Raw genomic sequence first — 18,763 nt, forward strand, 5'->3', positions numbered from 1 at the left:
ATGTAAATAGTACTGCAGTTCCGTTTTACAAATACCTTAAACTTGATAAAAAACTGTAACAAATGTATTTTAGTACTACAAACTACAGCCTGATCCTACGATAAGTACTCCCAGTTACTCTTTTCTATTCAAAAAGTTTGATTTGTACAGTACATTTACTCTTTAAATCTTGTGGAGTACAAATTTGAAGTACTAGAAAATGTAATCATTAACCTTTATTATCCAAGTACCCAGAAATAGTACTTACTGTATTTACTGGTAAAAACAACTTTATACTGCAGCCTGAAACAAAGTACTCTGACTGTATTTAAAAACCTTCATTACTGCAGTACTTCCCTCTGAAATTTACTTCAGAATGTAAATAAGGATTTTTGTGTACTTCAACTATCAAAATACTTAAAAACTGTACTTAGTAGTACTTTATTACTAGTTCATAAAAGCTACTTTGTACTATAGTCTGAAATGTGAAACAAAGTACTCTGATTTACTGTAGTACATTGTTAAAAAGCTTCATTAGTACACACTTGAATATTTCTACTATCTACATACTTTAAAACTGCACTTAGATATAGCAGTACACATTAAAAAGTACTTTAAAGAGCACCGTGTACCACAGGACGAGGGTCTGTGTTGTACAAGTTTCATTACTGCAGTGTGTCCCTCTGAAGTGTAGTACAACAGTAAGAGGAAACACAGTTTTCCAAGTCCAACACTATACTACTGTATTACTAATTATTTAAAAAGTACTTTGAATTAGATCCTACTGAAGTACTTTGTTTAAAAAAAGCTTCATTACTGCAGTACTTCCGTCTGAAATTTACTAGAGTGAAAATAAAAATATTTGTGTACTTTCACTTTCAAAGTACTTTAAACTGCACTTCGTAGTGCTGCATAACTAATGAATAAAGTAGTACTTTACCAGTCTGGAATATGAAACAAAGTACTCTGATTTACTGTAGTACATTGTTAAAAGGCTTCGTTAGTACACACGGAGTGAAAACAGAAATACTTGAATACTTCCATTAACCGAGTACTTTAAACAGCCCTTACTTACAGCAGTAGTGCATTACTTATTAATAAAAAAGTAACTGTTACATCCTGAAACAAAGTACTGTGACTTACTGTTTGGTGTTTTTAGTTAGTACACGTCTAAATTTACTGCAGGACAGATTTAAAGCAACAGAAAGCAAAAATACTCGAGTACTTCTATCCCACCCCGAGGTACAGTAGTACAGCATAAGCGATGAGTAAAAGTACTTTGTGCTCCAGTCTGCAGCGCGAGCTGGGGGCCCTGAGTACTGGGACCTGTAGTGTTGGAGTGGGGGGTCCTGGTCCACCTGAGAAGCGTCCATACGTGCAGCACCTGAGCGGAGGTGCTCGGCGGCTGTTAGCGGGCTGTGGAGGCCGCCGGTTAATTGGAGTAATTGCTCCCCGGGTGGGACGCCAAGTTGTCGGGATAAACTTCCCCGAGCAGCCCCGCGTGCCTCCGCAGAGGGCCCGAAAAGGGAAGAAATGAAGCTAAAATGGAGGGTTTCAAGATGAAAGCCGCCAAGTGCCTCTTCTTCTGCTGCTGCGGGAGTTCAAACACTGAAAAGTGGGTTTTTGTTTCGGGCAGACAAATTAATGTTTTATAACCGTGTTATTAAGCCTCTGCGGCCCTGTGGACGCTCGGTCCCCCCTCGGAGAGCCCCCCGGCCGCCTGTTTGGGAGAACCGTCGCGGTTTACGGGCTGTTTTTCGGTGTTTCGGTGTGAAAAAAACCGTCCGACATTGCTCCGTCTGAGGCTGAGAACAAGTGGATAACGTTAGCCGTAGCCGCTAATGCTAACCATCCTGTTAGCCGCGCGGAGCTAACGCAGCCAGCAGCCACGCTGATAACAACTTCCATCAAAGATAAAAAAAACACGGCGGCCGAGGGGCGGCAGGGGCCGGGGGCACGGCTCGAATCGGGCTCCAACAGTCCCGAAAGACGCCATCTTTTTACAAGAGTCAAGAAAAAAAGCCCTGACAGCGAGCAGGCGTCGGTGGGTCCAAGTTACATCGGCCCCTTGTCCTCCAGAATATCAACTCCTAGAATAAGAAACAGAGCAGCTAAACACACAGAAACACACGGGAACACAGCGGACACACACCGGCCGACAGCCCCGCACACCTGCCCGCAAACAGCCGCAGACACTCGACCACGGGCGGCCGCAGGAGACGCGTAAAGTTTGACAGCAGGGAAAATTAAAGTTATGAAATTAAAAAGCCCAATGTGCACTTACTCAGCAGCAGTCCTCCTCTGGATTAATTAAATATATATGTGTGTAAGAAGCCGATCCGCGGTGAAACAGAGGCGCACACACAGCCCGGCCGCCTCCTCCCCGCGGGGCTGGACCCAGCTGTCGTGTTTCGGGGTGACTTTTAGTGGAAATTGTGTAAAAAGAGAGAAACTGAAGCTACAAAACAAGAAGAACTCTTCTTCAATCTCATTCAGCTCAGCCTCAGCACATCACAGATCCCTGCGCCGCGGAGCTGGACGAAGGGGCACAAAAACTCCTCGCGGCTCCGGCGGGAGCTCGCTTATCCGCCGGGGAGCGGTCGATGTCGGTCCTTATGGCCGTTAAAGTTCGTTAAATCGGGCCGATGAGCGAGCCGAGGCGCGGGGGGGATGTGTTCGGGAAGCGGACTACTTTTTGTGTCGGTGCGGCGAATTTATTTCACTTTGCCTAAGGAACGGCGGTGCTGCGACTCCCATTGCCTAGGGAAAAAACCCGGATGTAAACTCAGTGAAACTCTATGGAGAGAAAGTCACACACACACACACACACACACACCGTGAAACTCGGCGGCGGAGCGGAGCACTTTGTTGTGTTGTTGTGTTACCGACCAGCTCCGCGCAGCACGCCGCCCTTCAGCCTCCACGTTCGGCTGCTCGCTGCTGGACCCGCCGGACTGTTGCACTTTGTGGAGGAAAAGGAGGAGGACGAGGCCCCTTTTCTCCTGCTTCCAGAGAAACGAATAAATAACTCCGTGGAGGAATGTGACCACAGAATAAACTCACAGAAGCCAAACGGGAAACAAATCTGAGGTGCTTCTTCATTTTATGATGTCGTCATGCACAGTTATTGTCCAGGCTTTCATATTTTCCTGCCCTTGGCCTCAGCTGTTAAAGCCCCTTTTTGTAATTACCCCGCAAATTGTAATTAAAGCTTTCAGCAGCAGGGGGCAGAGTTTCATCAGTGGCTGGGTAATGTCTGAGTAAAATGTTACAGGGGCTCTATGTAACCTTAGAAAGCACCCGTAGCTGTTATAGGTCTGTTATAGGTCTTAGCCTGGTAGCAATAAGTTGTTATTACACACAGGAAACTTCCAGCACGGTCTCACGCTAGCTCATGAAACAAACACAGCTTATAATCTGTTCGCTCGTGTTCCTCGCTTTTTTCTTTCTTTCTCCTTCACGTGTTTGTAGTCTGTGTGAATCTGCAGTTTCCACACAGAGATTAACAACATCTACATCATCTGTCCGGGTTCATGAGGGACACTGACAGTAGGTGACTGTGAGGCAGACGAGGGTCTGAGAGGTCAGCAATCCCAGAAAAGTGCTGGACAGCTGTACCCATGACTGATGATGACTGAAAGGAGGGACACAGACACGGGTGGAGACTGCATAGGTGAGGAGGGAAGAAAGAGAGGAAACAGGAAGTGAAAAAAAGGAAACATGAGGGTGATGAATGAAGACGGGGCGACACAAAAAGTGAAACAAGCCTGGCCTCTGCACCGTCAGCCCCGAGTGACCCCAGGAGCCAGGTGTTGGGGACCCATTTGATCCTGGGGGCGGGACTTGTGGCCTCCACCACCCACAGGAAGTGGTCCATCACCAAAACTGAGGTACCTATTGCATTTCTATATTTGATGTGTGTTCCTGGTTTGAGACGGGGCCAGTTTGATATTTCTGTTCAGGGTCGTTACAGCCAACTGTAACCTTACTTTAGAGAGATGGCTCGATGAATAGACTGATTGATCTATCGATAGACTGATAGAAAAGCAGCTGTCGCCGTCTCACAGCTGGAGGCCGGAGGACTCGGAGTTCTGCTGTTTTCTGTATTCCAAACTCGTCTGAAACGATCCCAAGTAAAGCTGCAGCCTCAATGTGTTTCTATTGTTTCTACTTTTAGCTCTGTAAGTGGATGCATTGACTTAAAAACAGCCACTAGAGGGGGATGTGACACAGTCAAACACATCAGACTGTTCCTGACTTCCTGCTCGTCTGCTGGGGTCCAAACAACGACCCGTGGACCAGAAAAGGCCCTCCAGCACAGTATCAGTTTCTATTTCCCTAGAATATGAAAGTCTTTTTTTCTCTCATATCTGATGAGCATTATCGCAAGGTTTTAATGAAGTTTTATTACCAGGATGTTTACTCTTTGTTTTGTTCTGCTCGGTTTATTTCTCTTTAATGTTTGCATCTGTTTCCTGTGAGGATATTATTTCATAATCGTGGTAGAAAGTCATCCATGTTTCTTCAGTCAGGGCTTTTCACATCATACTCTCTGTGTTTCTCAGTAAACATACTTCCTGGGTGCAGGAACTGGCTGTCTCACATTTTCCTCTGCAGCAGCGGCGCAACAGCCCCACCTGCTGGTCACGCAGGGTGAAGCACCTGTGAACTGTTTAGTCTGACCTCCATCACTCATTTTCTTCCATCTATCAAAAACAGGCATGTATAGAAAATGATTATTGTACACACACACACACACACACACACACACACACACAGCAGTCAGATTTTTTTATGTAACCTTTATTTATACAGGAAAGGTTAGATGTGTTTCTGACAAACATATTAAAGTTACAACAATAACAAGACCTAAAAAAAAATCATAAAAAGCAAAACTGGTCTGTTTTGAAGTTTTCTCTAAAAGTATTTACACACAGGAGAACAAAACTTCTGTTCATGTTCAAGGAGCAGCGCCCTCTAGTGGTGGTTGAAAAAAGTCTATATTTTTAAACACCTTTATCACGTGTTGTTTTTTTCTGTAGTGCTGACTAACCTACCTGCTCTGTGTGAAAAAGTCATTACCCCCCGTGAAATCACACATTCACTGTGATTAACCTCTTTTTTTTTCTGTTTCAGACCTGCTGATTATAAATCAGTTAAACAGAAGCTGTGTGACAAAGTGAAGCAGGCTGAAGGATGTTAAACAGCAGCACAGCACATCTCGCCACGATTGCACTTCATTTGTGAACAGCAGAGACCAGGCAGCTGCCTTTGCTGCTAAAACCATGTGCAGGAAAACATGAAACCCGGGAGCAGTCGGACTGTAAAACATAAAACTGTGACGCTCCGTTTAACACGTGCAGGTATTTTTCTGGAAAACATCATCAGGCCTGCGTGCACAGGTGAGGAAGCAGAGACGTAACTCAGGTGTTCTGCACTTTATTTCCATTTCATATCAAACAGCAGGTATCCTCACTAACTCTACTTTATTCTGAAGGCTTGGAAACGACTGAGAAGCTGCTCTTTTGTGTCCTCGCCACCTCTCCAGCCTCAGCCAGATTTAATCCTTCACTCCTTAAAACTGGAAGAATTTCACTTTGCAACATGAGTCCGAATTAGGACTCACGTTCATTATGCTAAAAGTTTGTATCCTGGATCACGTGCAGTAGAATAAATAAAAGTCAGATGAAGTAGGTAGGATGGAGGTCAGGGTGGATGGGACTGTGACTCGAACCTCGAGTAAGACTCCAGAAAACCCCACCGAGCTAAAACCACAAAGAGACTCGAACCTGTCAGGACCAAGGTGAGAACATCGCTGTGATACTCAGACGCAGACATCCAGGAAGACCTCTGTCCTCCACCGCCGACTGAGCCCGGACCAATCAGATGGCTCGGTGCTGTGACTGACACTAACCCAATCAGAGAGCAGCAGATCCATCATCTGCTGGGTAATGACTTCCTGGCCTCATTAGATGCTGCTAACTGCATTATTGTCTCCGCGCTGTGTGTCGATTAGTTTTCCTAAGCGCCTGCTCTGCTTTGAAAAGCAGCTCTGGCTGTTTCTGCTCCTCAGATGAAACTTCAGATCTGAGTGTAAACGCGTTAAAAAAACAATTGGGAGGCCGGGACACCAGATCTGTTTTGGATCTCTGTCAGCGTGCACACAAGTCCTCATTGGGATGTTTTCTTGGTTTCAGAGCACTTATCACACAGTTAAAAGTGTGTTCAGAGTGTGTGCCACCCATTCTTTAATAACTGTAATTATGACTGCTGAAGTAAAGAGCAAAGTAACGCTATAGCAGAGCAAACTGAGCTTTTACAGAGCGAACATCATCTTCTGCTTTTTTCCTGATGACAGCAGGTTTCCATGACTGTGTGGAAGCACAATTATTTGACACTGAATCCCAGTAAATCTGCTCCCAATCAGCATCCCGTCAGACTGCTGCTTCACACTCAGCGCTGAAACATGGAGTGAATGGTGAGCCTGCAGTTCCTCTGATGTCCACTAGAAGCTGGCTCCAAACCTGAGTCAGACTTCCATGCTAACGGCTGTGGCTGCTAGCTTTGCTTGCACCGTGCTTGTGCTGTTGGAGCCTTCATGTGACCCAAGACATGTGTGCTGTGAGGTCACTGTGCTAACAGACCACCAAAGTGATGAAATTCTAGGATTATATTTGCATACCTGAGGAGCATGTATCTGTGTGTGTGGATGCAGACCCACGACCAAGCTTTGGCTCACAATCCAAACAGGGTTACCTGAAAATATCCGGGACGCCAGTGGGTGACATTACAGGGCTGTGACGCTCATCTCTGGGTTAGCAAAGACACTGATGAACGTTGAGGTGAGCGTTTCAAATGACCACCAATAGAAGGGAAAGAGACACAAAACAAAACAATGACCTCAAAAATGTCAGCAGAGACGTAAAACGACCTCAAATAAACACAAAAACAACGCTGGGTTAACATGTGATGGTGGTAAAAATATTATTCCTTTATGTAGAGCAGGAGTCGGCAACCTTTCTGATGATGAGTGCATCTAAAGTTTCCTCAGAAGTCAGTGTGCCATATGATTGCATTAGCAATAAATGTAATAACGCTCTATATTAACAGTTACACACTTAATATAACAACTTTATAGAATTACATTTGTTCGCAGATGTTGGCAGCTATCAGCGAATAGTTTTCAGCTATTTTGACACAAAAAAATACTTTTTATCCATAACAGCAAATGAACTGTACAACAGAAAATACAAATGCTATTTATGGTCTCCTCACAACAATGAAAACAAACGCTGTTGTTACAGTGATGTACAGTCTTGTTGGTATATGTATGATTTCTATACATTGTACATCAGATAAAAACTTTGGTTGTAAGATTCAGATAATTATTTATTAAAAGTGAGACATTTTAAATGAGAATAAGAAAGAAAAGTATGTCTTTGTGCCCCCCTCTCCCTGTTAATGCCCTACCTGCCCCCTGGCAACACTTTGCTAGACCCGCCCCTGCACAGTTACCAGCTGTCAGCTACTTAGAAAAGGATCCTGGTGTTATTTGTCTCTCAGAAACAGTTCATAACTTCAACTCATTCCTGTCACCTAAAAGGTAAACCTGTTTCTCCATCACCTGTTCAGCTCTGATGATTCAGTAAGGACATCTCCTGGTTTCATCTTCATGTTTCCCTCTCACCACATATCCAAACCGACATCATGACCAGCAGCTTTACAGCTGTGGCTCCAGCAAACATCAGCTGATACTAGAAATTAATATTAAATAAATTCTAACAACAGCTGATCAAGCTTAAACGTGCTGCTGTTGTTTAGCGCGACATCTGCTGGTTTCCTCTTTCTGGCGCCGATCAGCTGATCATTGATCAGTTTCATGATTGAAGTAGAAACAGGAGAGGGAGGGGAGAGGATGAGAGGAGAAGAGGCAGCTGTGCAGCAAAGACACAGAATAACTCCAGCTTTGTGTCTTTTTCATTGTAGCTGAAGTCCAGGACAAACTGTTCCTTTTCACTTCAATACGAAACGTGTAATATTTTCTCTGAATACGAGATGATTCCATTTTTTACAGGACGGTTGGCAACTCTACTAACTAACCTTATGAATAAAGTTCACTATCAGTAACATCACAGCACCCACCCAGCTGTATAGAAACCCCGTCATGCTAGCTAGTACCCAGTACGAGTTATTGTAACTGACTGTAAAAAGTCAGCACAACGAAAATAAACTCCACCTAAACTTGGTTTATATCTGACTCAGATAGACTGCAGGTCATAACTTCTTACCTAAGCTCAGTTCTCCTGACGCTCGGACCAGCGGCCGCCTCGGGTCTATCCTCCTGCCTCCCCTTTCCGGCCCACCGGGCAAATGTCCGATGGCCAATCCAGCTATGATCGTGTCATCAGTTAACCCTTCGTGCCCAGGTTTGCCGACCCCTGATGTAGAGAGTGGAGCCTGAAATGTCCACTAGAGGCCGGCCAGCCAGGCGTGGGAGGGGCTTACTGTTCACAGAAATCAAACTGAACAAACGTCTGCTGGGAATCAGCTGCTGAGTTTGTAAACCTGCAGCTTTCTCTCGCGGTTTGGTTTCTTTTCACACAGAGGAAGCGCCAACGAAAGCCGCTACAAGCTGCATGATACCATCCTGTCTGCTGATTGGCCAGATGTGTCTGAGGGCGGGAACAACAACTGCAGCATACCTGACCACACCTGGCAAACTAGAGTTTGGACCGACACGCCTCCTCCAGAGCATCTCAGTGCAGTGACCTCGTTCACATCTACACAAACGCACACGAGTCAGACTTCAGTGTGGAAAGCAGCGCAGGTGTGACAGGTACAACCTAACGATGTGTCTACTCGACCTGAAAGGATACATGAAGAAGTGAAATGCAGGCACGTTGGTGTAGAGGAACAGTGAAGTGCACTCAGATCAGCCCACAGTGCTGCTGATGCTGCACTGCGACCATCCATGCGGTGAAACACCAGCCTATGATGACATAACCGCAGCTCCTCTCTTACTTTTTCAGCCGTGTGGAAGTGACTCATGACCGGGCTCGTGTGAATCAAAGCAGATTGTTGACTAGCTTTCATAACACTCTTTATGTAAGGGAGGTTCAGCAGCGGTTCGGGGGTGGACGTGAAGCCTCTACACCTGCCTCCAGCTCCACTCCACGTCTCCTGAACATCCACACACCTTCTCCTCCACCCGTCGGACGCAATTCGGCCTCGGGATGAGAAGTTCATTTATATCACAGCTACAGTCACTTCCTGTAGTATGCCAGCAGCTTCAGCTCCCAGTGCAAGAAACCTCAGCTTCTGTCAGAATTCAAACCGACCCAGGACGAGCAAAATACAACAGCAGGAGCTGAGCTTCTAACAGCAAAGGCAGAACTAAACAGTGACAAGAACAAAGACCAAAATGTCCCCAAGGAAATGCAAAATATTCAAAAAGGATCACAAATATAAAAAAACTCATAAAACAAAGCAAAGTTTCTGAAAGATGAAATGAGACAACAAAAAGCTCACAAAGACACGCGACGCGAGCATCAAGCTACACCCCTAAACGATCAGAGACACAAAAGTATCACAAAAAAGAAAAAAGAAATGTCCAAAAAATGGCCACAAATGCCAAAACTCATTTAAAGTGAAGCAATATTTCTCCAAAATGCCAAAGTGGGACAAAAAATTGACCAAGAAGACGTGAAAAAATGTCCAGAATAAACAAGAAGGTGTCACAAAAGGAACCGAAAGAAATCCGGAAAGGATCATACAGAGACGGAAAATCTGAAGTTCGTAAAGCTGTCCGCTCTGTGGTTGTTCTCCAGCAGTTCAAAAGCTGCTGTAACGATGTCCCACTTTGTCCCACAGGCCTCCAACATAAGCTCGTCCCACTTTGCAGTGATAATGTGCCGGAGAAAACAAACTGCCGACTTTGTTGTTTCTCATGGTTCCCCCGCCTAAACTGATGTGACAAATGTTCATATTTTCTTGTATTTTTTTAAACTCTTGTTAAAACTGCTGTAATCTGTTCCTCTTCAGTACTAATGAACATGATTTTCACAGCATACATCCCATCCAGGGACAGGCAACCGGTTTCCTGCTCCACACCACAGTAATGCCCAGTGTAGTTCCCGGGTCGTTTCACATCCTCTGTTCTTCTATATTTGAGCTGAAGCAGGAACCATTAATGTTTAACTCCAAGCTGAAGCTGCAGTGGAGTATTTGCTTTACCTGCACGAGATGAAAAAGACGCCAACTCCTTTTTAACCTCCTAAGACCTGAACTCTTCCACAGCAGCATTTTTAATTTCTCTTTGATATTTGGGCTGATTGGGGCCCGATGAATGTAAAAACAAAGAATTACCAGATTTTTGCTTTTAATAAAAACAAGTGCCACATATGAGGATATTTGTTTAACATGTTGATAGAACAGTAGCAGTATAATGTCCTCATAAGTGGATATCAGGCCCATGTAGAGCAAAATTGAGTATTTTGGTCTAAATAACCCAAAATGTGATGTCCACATATGTGGACGGCAGGTCCTAGGAGGTTAATGAACTCTTTGAAAATGTTTTTCTTGCACGTTTTCAGCAGCTCGGTCTCTGTAATGAGATCAGTGAAGATCTAAGAGTAGCTGGTTATGATGCGTGTTACTGGGAGGAGTAATGAGATTACAGTGACGTCCACCTCGTGTGTGTGCGGGGAGAGTCGCTCCAGGCCGGTGATTATGGCCGCTGAGGCCCAGCAGCCGTCCGAGCAGCGAGGCCATCAGGCCCTCAGCAGCAGGCTGATGTGATTACGGCGAGCGAGGCCAGCCTGCGTCCTCCAACACATGTTTACTGTCACGGTCGCCAGGTAGGATTCATTTGTCCATGGAGGACCCATCACTGTGGACCAACTGTGGAAGCACAAGGTGATCTTTGACACTGGTCTGAGCTCCTTTGATTTTTAATCAGCATTTTTTATTAACCTTTATTTTCAGAGAGTGTTTTAAAGCTCTCTGTTTGATTAACAGGAAGTGCTGTTACCACTGAGTGAAGTGCAACGACATCCTCCAACTCTGGGGACCACACAGGTCACCTGGTGAGGGGCAACCAGCCTCCGACCAGTCGCGGTCTCTCAGACAGACGGCTAAAGCTTATGGACAACCACGGCCTAATTAGTGAAAGCAGACAGATTGTGGCAATGAATCTGAGCCAGCTAGACCTCTCTGGGAGTCCACTCATATATTTATATCCATATGAAACATCGTCGCTGAATGCCTGTGTCGTTTTGTGGTTAAGTTGCCGTCGTGCAGAAACTATGTCACTGCTAGTTTCAGCCTATCCAGCAGCGACTGGAGCCGTTTAATCTGAAGCTGACTGCTGTCCTCAAAGCCGCCGTTTCAAAGGCGACAACATCACTGCACACGTTTTTTTTTTCTTAATTTTGCGGTTACGAGCTCTGCACGGTCTTTAAATCTAACGTATAAAGAGAAACTCCACAAACAGACATGCTGACCGTGCACACAGCTGACAGCAGTCACCCTCCTATTCGTGTCTCATCGAGAGGCTGGGCCAGATGTAGCCGTCGACTTTGCTTGCTGTAAAATCTTTTCATGAAAACCTGCACAGGGTTTCGTAAAGGCGAACAGTCCCACGGCATGTGGTTGTGACGAAGGTCCAAAACTTTTGCACATAACTCCTCCCAGACTGTGGAAACACTGACGGCGAGGTTGTGCAAAGCCTGCTCGTATTTCTTTCAAACACTTACTTTGTTGTTGTTGTTTTGGATGAATGATGGAAGGTCAGTATGCTTTAAATTTTGTTTTTTAAAATAAAAGCCTGTGATTTGCCAAATAAGATGTATACAGGAGGAGAACAGGATGGTGTGTGTATACAGGATCATCTGTGCCAAATGCAATTAGTTTACTAAATAACACCATGCAGTGATGTATGTCTTATAAATGTGTGTTTATTGTTCCAGTATTTATGTTATGAACTGAAAACAGTTTCCACTAATGTGGACACTGAAGTTTTTCTAATTATAAAACTTGAAAATCTCACTGTTTTTAAAAGATGCTTTAGCTCTGAGTGAGTGCAGGGTCTTTACCTTACACTATAAAAGCACCTGTGAATCCACACGACACCAACGAAACTTAACTGAATTCAGATTCCATCACTATCGTGCTCACAATGAGACAAGCACGTCTGACAGTGAGCGCTGACGATCTAACACATACAAAGGAGCGAATCCATCGACCTCCAACAAACCAGTGTTTGCAATGATCCAAGACACTTCCTGCTGAAGGTGGACAGAGCAGACACCATCAAGGATGACCAGGTTACATAGAAGATGTTAGCAGCTAGAGATGTCAACCAACTTGGCTGAGCATCCCCGAGGACTCGTGGGACAGGAAGAGGAAACGGTGGATGGAAATGAGTGCGGTCACATGATGGAGCAGCAGGGCTTTATGCAGGTGATTCAAAAACTCGACCCTGGCGGAGTCCAACACCCACCAGAAACGAGTCCAACTCATTGCCGGACATGCGGACCAAGCTCTTGCAACGCTTGTATAAGGATCGAATGGCCCGTAGCAACAGACCAAACATTCCAGAGTCCCAAAGCACGCCCCACAGGACACTCCCAGGAAGATGGTCGAAGGGCTTCTCCAAGTCCACAAAACAAATGTAGACTGGTTGGGCAAGCACGCTCAAGTATCCTTGAGAGGGTAAAGATCTGGTTCAGTGTCCCACGACTGGGACGAAAACCGCTTTTCCTCCACATGGATAAAACATAAATCAGTCACATTTTTCCAAAAGGTTTCTGGGACTATCAGGGTCCCATTACATTTTAACATGGGAGTCTATGGAGCCTCTAGAGGACGTTAGAGGAACTGCAGTATTTGGTGTGTTCTGCCACGGAGGTTGATGATTGGTTTGCAGCATCTGTTAATTAATTTATTTGTCTAAAACCTATTAAAGCAGCTTGTAGAAGATCCTGCAGGCTCGACAAACACCCGTTTGTGGACGATGTCACGAACACAAAACCGTCGTTTCAGTTCTTTTTTTTTTCTTTTTTCAAATCCAGATTATTTTTAGCCAAACGTGCCATCGTTTCTCTCTGATACTCACATTTAAGAGGGTCGAGGCTGAAGTTCGTTTTTAGCCTGCAGCCCTGTGAACACAGTTTCTCTGAAGAAATAAAAATAATTTCAGGCTCGACGTTTGCATCACTAACGTTCACTCGAGCGCTGAGCTGAGAGCGCGGCCTCCACAGTTAGATAAGCGCAGCTCTCAGTGAGAGCTTCGGGCGAGGAAGAGGAGCAGCCCCGAGGATCACAGCTCCACTCAAACCACAGCGAATGATCCGAAGGTGGATGGTGCTTTCTTAAAAGTTTTGAACTGAAATTAACCTGCAGTGCTTCATGCAGATGATTCGCTGACCCAAAACGTCAGCAGGAATGAGTGAGGGATCACGGGAAACGTCCATCAGAATTTAAAAAAGTTTAACATCTAATAAAAGAGCAAAGCTACAACTCACATCCCAACACGTGGGGAATGATGAAAAATGATTTATGAGAAAGTTCTTTGTGATAGGAAATGTGCAGACAAAACAAAACTGCAAACAAAATAAACTATAGTAGAAATCAGAGTTACGAGATAATAACGAACGATTCTGAGATATTTGTGAGGCTTCATTTTACATTCAAATCTTTTCAATATGAGAAAAATTCTCACAATTCATACAAAGTCAGAAGTAACAGGAAGTCCTGGCTGTGAAACGGCGAGAGTCATCGTTAGCGTCTCGTCCTCCATACAGAGCCGCTCTCATTAGTCTGACATACTTTATGACTTTTTTATTTTTAAGTGATGAAACCAGCTTCCTCCCTGCGTCTGACCTGCTGCCTCAGCAGCAGTAAAACATGATAACTCAATTACAAAGTACTTCCATTTAAATCCACCCACCTGTTCCAGCAGCAGCATTAGAGGGATGCTGATGTATTAAGGCAGTAATGATAACTCAGTTATCTACAGCACTTGGTCACAGATTCATCCTGCAGCCACAGAGCTGATGTTAACATCTGGAGTACAGGTGAGCACTTCTTCTGCCTCTCAGATGGGTGTCTTTACCCAGGCTGCAGACTCTGTTTTCAAAATTAAAAAAACATATAATAAGAAAGCAACGTGAAATAGAAAGCCTATCAGTCTGCAGTGTGCACACCTGCCTCATGGAGCTTCCTGACGTGGGATGGATAAAGTTCTGACCCCAGGTCAGCTGAGGCGTATTTTGAAATTACACAGAAATCTGTATAAAACGATTCCTCTGCAGCTTTAATCAGTTTTTTAAATCTCCTGGTGTAAGTGCAGCCGTGGGCTGACGCTCCTGAAGCTCAGGATGTGGATGTTTTCACAGCGAGTGTCCAAACCACACAGCGTGGTGTTAACCTCGAGCTGTGGTTGGATCATCCTTCAGCTGAACTTTGGTGTCGTCTTCCTGCCGTTATGATGGCGTTCAACATGAGAGCATCTTTCCTGTGCTCATGTGTTTATGTGTTAGTGTCATCACCACTAACTTCTAGTTCTCATAAACCTCTTATGTTTTTTATTATGCTTATAAAAACTGGGAGGAAATCTAAATCTAAATTGATTTTTTAAAACCTCAAATCTGAACACAACACACAGGATGAGAGACTATCAAAATAAAACAGGAAGCTAACACTGACACGTTTGACTTACCTGGATGACTGAACATGGATCGAGACACTGAGACAGAGACAAGGACCGCTGAGCTAACGGGCCAAAGTAAAGCCAGACAAAACCGACGAAACACGGACACGGGGGACACAGGAGGACAGGAAACACATCACCTGGGCAAAGGTAGTACTGTGTCCAAGCTGAAAACTACAACAGACTCACACTGAAGATATCAAACAGGAAACCCGGGATCGTGACAACCTTAGCATCTAGCTAGCACTACAGAAGAGGAGCTAGCATAGCGGGAGTAAGGATTTTGTCAGCTCATCTGAAATGCAGCGTTTCTATCAGCTCGACAAACATCAGCAAACACACAAACTGTGTGTGTCACAGTGTGTTGCAGCTAAAGGCCCAGCTGGTGTATCTGACAGGGAGGGAAAACACAGACAGCTAAGTTCACTCAGAGATGGAGACAGATAAGAAAGAAGGAGCAGCTCAGAGTTAAAGGAAGGATGCTCATTTAAAGCTCACATGGAAGTCCTCGTGTTTCTAAATCACACATGTGATCTGATCATGATTGTTTACATAAATTCTTGTGTTTCATTTTTGGGAAACGTCCTGCTAAACAAGCTAAGCCGTGCTAACTTTGTGTTATTGAAATGCTGCATGAAAACAGCGGGTAGTGCAGGATAAACAGGTTAGTTTGCAGCTCAGTGTGTGAACGTGGCCGTGGGCTTCGTCATTAAAGACTCAGTCACTGATTTCCACCTTTATATCAGCCGTGTACTGTGCAGTATCACTAGTGTAGTGATGTGAAACGTGTCAATCCATAAATTTCAGCTGATCACAGCCTGTACTGAAGTGTTTTCCCCACGCTGAGCCACTACGGATCCTCCACCTGCTGAATCCTCTGTAACCCCCGACCGTGCTCAGGTGTGGAGTAGTGATGTGTTGTTTGCGAACGAAATGGCTCTTAGAGCTGGATCTTTGGCGTGAACGATGCGAGCCGGCTCCTTATCTCGAGCCGTGTTTTTTTTGTTTTTTTTTCCTTCGCTCACCCTCTCTCTCTCTCTCTCTCGCACTTTTTCCCGCTTCACTCCTCACGCAGCCTTGTGCTTTGCGCTGGGCAGAGGGGGGAGGGGCGGTAGTTACACTGGCAGTAGCACAGGAACAGAGCGGGAGGGAGAGAGAAAGAGAGCCAGGGACAACAACGTCACATTAGAAAGGTATAGTAATCATCCACAACTATTTTCAGCTGCAGATGATAAAGGATTCAGAAAGTTTATTCATGCAGGTCCATATGACAGAGAATGTGCGTCTGCTTTTTGTTTTCATATTATAATTTATATTTAATTGTGTTGTGGTTTGCAGAGTTTTGTGTTGTTTCACTTTAAATTTGTAAAAGGAAAAAGCTGAAAATTTAAATAGTTAAAAGTTGAAATGTGAATAGTTGATTTTTGTATTATATGATTTATTTATTACATTTTATGTGGAGTGAATAAATAAAAGTATATTTATGGTGGCCTCTACAGACAAAGCACATACAAACTTCAAATCACGTAAAAACACGTAAAAACTCCAAAACACGTAAAAACTCCAAAACACGTACAAACTCCAAAACACGTAAAAACTCCAAAACACGTACAAACTCCAAAACATGTACAAACTCCAAAACACGTAAAAACTCCAAAACACGTACAAACTCCAAAACACGTAAAAACTCCAAAACAAGTACAAACTCCAAAACACGTACAAACTCCAAAACACATAAAAACTCCAAAACACGTAAAAACTCCAAAACACGTACAAACTCCAAAACACTTACAAACTCCAAAACACATAAAAACTCCAAAACACGTACAAACTCCAAAACACGTACAAACTCCAAAACACGTAAAAACTCCAAAACACATAAAAACTCCAAAACACGTACAAAACACAACAGAAGTGCTCCAGGATGCTACGCCCAGCGTTGAGCTTTTGTTACCTAGAGGCTACACAAGCCAGCAAGTACCAACGACCGGATTTGGTGTGTGGTAGTAACAGGTAAATGTACTTTTTCTTTTAAAATTATTTGAATATATATGAGTGCTTGTGTAGAAATACACAAACAATTGTTTGTGTATTTATCACTTAAATTACACAATTGAAAGCATGTGTATTAATACACATATGCTTTCAATTGTGTAATTTAAGTGATGTAGGTAGCTCTGTTTTGAAGTTCAGTTAACGCTAGAAATGTGTTTCGGAGTTTGTACGTGTTTTGTCTCTAGGGGCCACCGTATATATTTATATATAAACATATATAAATAAAACCACTTTTTTTTTTACATTAGTAATTCCTTTTGTGCATAATTTCATATTATTGTTAATAATAGCAATAGCAACAAAACAACCTGAAGAGCCGGTTCGGAGCCAAAAGAGCCGGAAATCCCATCACTAGTGTGGAGGCAGCGTCCCTCCACCAGGTAGGCAACAGGTTATTCTGTAAGGGTCACGTGTCCGACAAGACAGATTCAAGCTGAGTGCATTCATTAGAATTAGAATTTAGATTCAAGTAACATTTGTATTCTTATGTGCTATTATTATTGTTATTATTGTTATTGTTGTTATTGTTCTTGTTCTTGTTGTTGTTATATTAACACAGCACAAGGTTCAGTTACCTTCTCCAATAACAGGCGGAGTGGTTCAGCGAGTACATTTCAGGGCCGCAACTCTGTTTAAAGAAGTCGACTCAGTACTGAAACTTTTACTTTTGTTTCCCTTCTGCAATTTTAATATTAGATCACCAGAGTGAACTCAGAGCAAACCTGCCTGCCCTCTGTGCAAAAGTAACTGCCCCTAAACCTAATGACTGGCTGTTCAACCCGCGGTCACGTGTTTGTGATGCCTTCAGTGGGTCGTTCACGTCACTGTGGAGGAATTTTCAGGATCGTTTGAATTCGGACGTGCTGGAGGGTTTTCCAGCATGAACGCCTGTTTAAGGTCACACTGATTCTGGCCACTCCAAGAATCAGTGGGCAAGCCAATCAGAGGTGGACGTGCTGCTGTGTTTCTGATCATTGTCCTGCTGCCCGAGTGCTCTTGAGCTTCAGGGCACGGACTGATGGGCGGACATCCTCCTTCAGGGTTTTCAGGTCGCGGTTCTGTCAGTTGCAGCGAGTCGTCTGTATGCTGGGATGTTTTTGCTCCTTGGACTGTCCTATGGAGTCCATTTTGGCCCCGCCTCTTTGTTATCGTTGACCTGTGACCTTTACTGAGCTGAGTGAGGCCTGCAGGTCTTCAGATGCTGTTCTGGGTTTGTTTAGGATTTGATTTGTGAGTCTCGGATTTTTCGCTGTGTGTTGCTCCTGTGTTCACCTTTGTGTCGGTTCATTCATGTGAAGTATTTCGATGCTCATATTCCGTCTTTCAGCTACATCCATGTTCACTTCCTGTTTTACTTTGGTCAGTGGTTTTCTCTTCTAGTCTCAGTTCTGATTCCTCAATCCTGATTTACGCTCAGCTTCTGCTCTGCGAGTGTTCGCCTCCTGTACAGGTGTCTCCTTTTAGTTACTTCCTGCTTTACTCTGTGCGTCCCTGCAAGACATAATCATTAAAATGTACTTTATTAGACGTGAAATATTCAGGAGCTGCTGGATTCATTAGAAACCCTGAACCGTCGTTACGCAGCGTCACCATGAAACTGACGACCGCCATTATCGATATTAATTAAATGAAACGTTCAAAGCAGTCGCAGGAAACCTGTTTGTGTTTGCCACACTCCTTTTTGTAGTCTTATAATACTTTATAATATAAAATAATGTATTACTATGTAATAATCCGGTCGTTAAGTCTGACGTCACTAGCCGTGTCTGGGCCTAAACTCCGCTGCAGGTCCATATATCAAACGATCACTATGGCATTACTGAGAGTTGAAAAACTGTCTAAAGTCTTTCATCTTTAATAAAATGATCAGCGTTCTGCTCTACATCCAGGCATCCATGAAAACGGAATTTATGACATTTAACGGAGTTAGAAGTTAGCAGGAAGTTAGCTCGCTAGCTTCTATCTAAATACAATATAGCATGTCCTGACTGCGGGGTTTTGGAAACAAATTCAAACGTA

At 44.0% G+C, this 18,763-nt stretch overlaps 1 protein-coding gene and 1 long non-coding RNA gene across 5 annotated transcripts in view; one reads left to right on the top strand and one right to left on the bottom strand.

Moving 5' to 3' along the window:
- phf21ab (PHD finger protein 21Ab) overlaps positions 1-1,343 on the bottom strand; it is a 23,387-nt gene extending 22,044 nt beyond the window's left edge. Inside the window, 1 exon segment of the mRNA XM_084936661.1 lies at positions 1,258-1,343. The gene's annotated coding sequence lies outside the window, so the exon portion shown is untranslated.
- LOC146384644 (uncharacterized) lies at positions 1,293-11,915 on the top strand. 4 transcript variants are annotated; one of them, XR_014800900.1, is made up of 4 exons: positions 1,293-3,869; positions 4,157-4,698; positions 5,116-5,381; positions 5,477-11,915. It is a non-coding gene; the product is annotated as an uncharacterized LOC146384644 (long non-coding RNA). The 4 variants fall into 4 exon arrangements; XR_014800902.1 differs by having other exon boundaries at positions 1,293-3,652; XR_014800901.1 differs by having other exon boundaries at positions 1,351-3,069; positions 3,451-4,698.
- The last annotated feature ends 6,848 nt before the right edge of the window (positions 11,916-18,763 follow it).

This window comes from Perissodus microlepis, chromosome 7 (assembly GCF_051167445.1).
Source record: "Perissodus microlepis isolate ML-2025 ecotype Zambia chromosome 7, ASM5116744v1, whole genome shotgun sequence".
Taxonomy (NCBI): Eukaryota; Metazoa; Chordata; class Actinopteri; order Cichliformes; family Cichlidae; genus Perissodus; species Perissodus microlepis.